The 6,000-nt window shown below is 37.4% G+C and overlaps 1 long non-coding RNA gene across 1 annotated transcript in view; it reads left to right on the plus strand.

Moving 5' to 3' along the window:
- Positions 1–5,002, plus strand: part of LOC141047591 (uncharacterized) — a 92,606-nt gene extending 87,604 nt beyond the window's left edge. Inside the window, exons 2-3 of the long non-coding RNA XR_012219838.1 lie at positions 2,431–2,586; positions 4,807–5,002. This is a non-coding gene — a long non-coding RNA (uncharacterized lncRNA). The remainder of the gene's footprint in view (positions 1–2,430; positions 2,587–4,806) is intronic.
- Positions 5,003–6,000: the final 998 nt, after the last annotated feature.

Here is a 6,000-nt window from a genome sequence, read left to right on the forward strand (position 1 = left end):
AGAAGGTGAAGAAGAAGAAGAAGGTGAAGAAGAAGAAGGTGAAGAAGAAGGTGAAGAAGAAGAAGGTGAAGAAGAAGAAGAAGGTGAAGAAGAAGAAGAAGATGAAAAAGGTGAAGAAGAAGAAGATGAAAAAGGTGAAGAAGAAGAAGAAGAAGAAGAAGGTGAAGAAGAAGGTGAAGAAGAAGAAGGTGAAGAAGAAGAAGAAGGTGAAGAAGAAGAAGAAGAAGAAGAAGGTGAAGAAGAAGGTGAAGAAGAAGGTGAAGAAGAAGGTGAAGAAGAAGAAGATGAAAAAGGTGAAGAAGAAGAAGATGAAAAAGGTGAAGAAGAAGAAGAAGAAGAAGAAGATGAAATAGGTGAAGAAGAAGAAGAAGATGAAAAAGGTGAAGAAGAAGAAAAAGAAGAAGAAGAAGAAGATGAAAAAGGTGAAGAATAAGTTGATGAAAATGATGCTGCTGCTGAGGATGATGAAGGAGAAAGTGTTGGAGAAGTAAAAAAGAAGGTGAAGAGCATGGAAGTAGTGAAACATACATATCTAACAAAATATACAAAAGGTTAACATAGTCAATATCTTTGTAACTCCGAACGTCTTTAAAAAAAAAAATTATTCCTGCTATTCCATTTGATTGGGCTAAACCTCTATGCCTTTAATGTCTCCTCCACCTCCCCCATTACATTCTACATTATTCTTAGTTGTTTTTCTTCATGTAGAATTAAACTACATCGAAAGAAAGGGATTTTTTTAATTCCGATATTTCTGTTCCATTGACTTGAATGGGACTTCTGAGATCGGAATCGGCGATACCCGATAATTTTTTGATATCGGCCAATCCAATCCGATCCAATATTTTTCAATATCGGGTGGTATCGCTCAACACTACTCAGTACGCATGCATCGGAAAACAACTACGTCACAAGCAGAAAGATTCAATGAAGCTGTCATCTAATATATCCACACATACCGCAATATTTTATATAAAACTAACTATTGGCCTAATTTCCATGCAATATATTTGCAAACTATCACATGACCACATAAAATTAAAAATAAATAAATGCACTGGTGGTCAATTATCCACAATTATTCAAATCCTTATTAAAATATGTGCAAAAAAGTGCAAAGTGACAATAATAAGGTGATATACACGAATATAATTATCCATCAGCTGAAACATGTGATGCATGTATTATATGCCGTATAATATATTTACGGTCGTATATAAACAATATAAATATAATAACACTGAATTAATATATAAGTGCTAAAGTGCCACAAAGTGAATATATAATAATATATGATATATAATAAGTGTACAAAATGTTATGTATATAATATACGATCAGAAAAATAATGATAGTGCAATACTCAATATAATTGTGAACACCACAATATAAAAAATATTGGATTTAATATTTTATTTATTAAAACGGCCACCAGCGCATTTTTTCTCCTCTTTTCATTTCATATTAATTTCTTCATCATTCTCCTGCTTTTATCTTCAGTGGAATGAAACGTAATATAAATTTATAATTTTCTCCGACGGCATTCTACCACATAAACACCAAAAAGTACCGGATAATAAATCCTAAAAAGACTAAATGTGAAAACCACAATTAATAATAAATAAAAAAATAATAAAAATAATATAATTAAAAAATAAAATCACATTATGAAACAATTAGAGCACAAAGAACGACAAGGTGAAACAAGTGTCCTCATAAAAATGGAGCAAAACTCAGTTTTTTATTTAACCCCATAGGGGTCATTGAGTCCAGTTCCACAATCCATTTACACTCGGTTTGCGCTAAAAGGCACTTGATGTTACCACCCCTACTACCACAATGCACTTGGTCGATACCAATGACCTTTAATCCCATAGGATCACTGTTATGCATCATGCGAAAATGCTTAGGGACGGTTTTGAGGGTACATACATCCTCAACTTTGTGGGCATTTGAAATATCCCTTGCATGTTCCGTTACACGAATGCGGAGCTGACGTGAAGTCAACCCCACATATATCTTGGAACAGGGTCATGTGGCCAGATATACAACATGTGTACTACTACAGCTAAGATGATGTTGAATCGAGAATGATTTTATACCATTTGAACTCTACATCTAGAGCTCGTTCTGAGTAAAATTCATCTATGACATCAGTAGAGGAGATGGATAATAATACCCCCCAGAGAGGTAACCATTCCCAGAATAAAGGGAGAGGTTTTTGTCAGAGACATTATGAATTTACAAGAGGACGTTTTTCTGGCAAATGGAAAATCTCTGTACCATATCAATCAGATGATAATAAGAAAAAGAAGTCTGGAACACTTGAGGTAATCAATTTGTCTAGTCATAGACTATCTGATGCACAGCTTCAAGTATTGTCTTTGGGGCTAACTTTTGTGCCTAACAATGGATTTAATTATTTTTCAGCTATGAAAGATTTATACCTTTTTTCGCGTAAATTAATCCTCAAAAAATTACATGATAAGAAAAATGGACAGGAACATGGAATGATGACCATAGCTGAACAAGAGACATTGACCATCTTGGAGGATTTGCTTAGAGAGCAAGAAACAGATATACAAGGTAAATTCCCTAGATCTGTTATGCCACGATCACAGACTTTTCCCCCCTTGTCTTTATGTTCACAGGTTGAGATTTTTACAAAACTAGTATTGGAGGATTTAAAAAAAATCCCGAAATACATAACTAATGATAATTTATCAAGATCTCAACTCCAGGCTTTGAATGAATTGAGAAATATGGAGGATATTGTTATAAAAACAGCAGACAAGGGGGGGGATGTTGTGATCTGGCCTACCATTAAATATGAGAAAGAGGCTTTTAAGCAGCTGAGTTGTAAGGACACATACACTCAACTGTCTCATTGTCCCATAACCTCTTATAAATGTGAACTTGATAGGATTTTGCAGAGGGTGTTTAATGCTGGCTTATAAATAAGAAGGTATTTGATGGGTTAAGGGTGGAATTTCCAAAAATTCCAACCCTATACTTATTACCAAAAATACACAAGGACTCTGCAAATCCTCCCGGAAGGCCAATTTTCTCTGGAATAGATAGTCTATGTGATCCTGCATGTAAATTTGTTGACTTTTATTTAAAATCAATGGTTGAAATACTACCATCATATGTACATGATACCACTGATATATTGACCAAAATGGAGGGAGATATCTTGGAACAGGACATGTGGCTAGTAACAGCTGATGTTGAATCATTGTACACGTGTATTTCTCATGAGGATGGTATTGAGGCGGTCCGCTTCTTCCTAAGGAATAGCAACTGGGATGGTGAATTGTGTGATTTTGTTGTTGATCTTTTTCAATTTGTGTTGACACACAATATATATTCATTTTTAATGATAGGTATTATCTGCAGACACGTGGGACTGCCATGGGGGCCGCTTGTGCCCCAGCCTATGCCAACCTGTTTCTCGGTCTCTGGGAGAGGTCGCTCTTTCATATGGAGGGGATCTTTCACATAGACCGGGTGCAGTGTTGGCATAGGTATATTGATGACATATTCTTAATATGGCAGGGGAATGAATTGGATATTGCTGAATTTGTGGCGCAACTCAATTGCAATCCTTATAATATTAAACTTACTTATAAGGCCCATCAACGCAAAATTGAATTTTTGGACATTTTACTAGAAGTGGAGGAAGGTGGGAGGATACATATGGATGTGTTTAGGAAAGAAACCTCCGTGAAATCTTTACTACATGCTACCTCCTCACATGTATCACATACGTTGAAAGCCATCCCAGTTGGTCAGTTTCTTAGGATGAAGCGGATCTGCTCCACTGATCATAAGTTCGAAGTGCAGTCAACAGATCTTAAAGAAAGGTACAGCAATCGTTGTATAAAAAATGGATATTTGAGGGCCAAAAAAATGGAACGACCAAAATTGTTATTTAAGGGTGAGGAGAAGAAGAAGATAAAAGATCAGGATTCAAATGTAAGATATATATCTACCCATAATTGTTATTGGAGGCAAATGCAAGATATTATTAACAAGCATTGGTCGGTACTTCTAACAGATTCTATTTTGGCCCGCAATATCTCTGATAAACCACAATTTGTGGCTAGGCGTGGTAAAAGTTTAAAAGATATACTAGTCAAGAGCCACTATGTGGCAAAATCTGTGAATATGCTGAATCCTAATAACAGACAAACTACATGTGGTTGTTTCCCTTGTGGGGACTGTTTGGCTTGCACTTACAAGAACTTGATCAGGGGGACTCAATTCAAGAGTTCAAATGGTATAAAATCATTCTCGATTCAACATCATCTTAGCTGTAGTAGTACACATGTTGTATATCTGGCCACATGTCCCTGTTCCAAGATATATGTGGGGTTGACTTCACATCAGCTCAGCATTCGTGTAAGGGAACATGCAAGGGATATTTCAAATGCCCACAAAGTTGAGGATGTAGATACCCTCAAAACCCTCCCTTGGCATTTTCGCATGATGCATAACAGTGATCCTATGGGATTAAAGGTCATTGGTATCAACCAAGTGCATTGTGGTAGTAGGGGTGGTAACATCAAGCGCCTTTTAGAGCAAACCGAGTGTAAATGGATTGTGGAACTGGACTCAATGACCCCTAAGGAGTTAAATGAAAACTGAGTTTTGCTCCATTTTTATGAGGACCCTTGTTTCACCTTGTCGTTCTTTGTGCTCTAATTGTTTCATAATGTTATTTTATTTTTTTATTATATTATTTTTATTATTTTATTATTTATTATTTTATTATTTATTATTAATTGTGGTTTTCACATTTAGTCTTTTTAGGATTTATTATCCGGTACTTTTTGGTGTTTATGTGGGAGAATGCCGTCGGAGAAATTTATAAATTTATATTACGTTTCATTCCACTGAAAATACAAGCAGGAGAATGATGAAGAAATGAATATGAAATGAAAAGAGGAGAAAAAATGCGCTGGTGGCCGTTTTAATAAATTAAATATTGAATCCAATATTTTTTATATTGTGGTGTTCACAATTATGTTGAGTAGAGTTGAGTGAAACGGGTCGAAAAATTTCAAAAGTCGCCGACTTTTGGCAAAGTCGGGTTTCCTGAAACGAAACCCGACCCTAGGATGAGGTCGGCCACGAGGTCGGCGACTTACACGCCAAAGTCGCGTTTCAAAAGTTTGTTTTGCGCTCTTTTTCAGCCAATCAGGATCCACGGACACTGTGGGCAACGTGATGACATAGGCATGGGTCACCACCATCTTTCAGAAGGGCATGCAAGTGATTGGCTTGCTTTGGTGGGCGTCACAGGGGGTATAAAAGGGCGTGCACGCCGACCGCCATCTTACTTCTGCCGATCTTAGCATAGGGAGAGGTTGCTGCTGATTCTGTAGGGAGAGCGTTAGGCAGGGAAGAAGAAAAAAAAACTGCTTCTGCTGCTAGCGATTGTGCCTGTACAACACACCAGTCACTGTGTGTGCAGTGCAACGGGAGGCTATATTGTGGTGTATCAGTGGTGTTGGTTGTTGGCCTGCCTTCTAAGGCTTCCTGACAGCTGCATTGCTGTTTACCCACTGCTCTGCAAACTGCTTTTTTAAAAGCAATCCCAATTTTTTTTTTGTCCTGCTGAGGTACTGAGCTGCAAATTGCTTTTTTAAAAGCAATCCCAATTTTTTTTTTGTCCTGCTGAGGTACTGAGCGTGCATTTTTTCACACCATACAGCGGTGTACGCTCCTCACACAGTACCGTGTAACGGCTGTTATCACAGCCACAGTGAAGCTATCTGTGTCACTCTGTGAGAATAAGTCGAGGACATGTTCCGTTCTTACAGACCTGCACTCTAGGGAGATTCCTATTCTGCCCAATTCTACATACACTAGCCAATTTCTGCCTGTGACATAGCGCTGTCATATTCAGTGGGCCTCACACAATCCAAAAGTGTCCAGTGTCCACAAGTGTCTGCAGAAATTCAAAATCTCCCTTATCCTCTAGTCACTTTGGTC

The sequence above is a fragment of the Dendrobates tinctorius genome, unplaced genomic scaffold (genome assembly GCF_039654945.1).
Source record: "Dendrobates tinctorius isolate UK_male_01 unplaced genomic scaffold, ASM3965494v1 ptg000128l, whole genome shotgun sequence".
In the NCBI taxonomy this organism is placed as follows: Eukaryota; Metazoa; Chordata; class Amphibia; order Anura; family Dendrobatidae; genus Dendrobates; species Dendrobates tinctorius.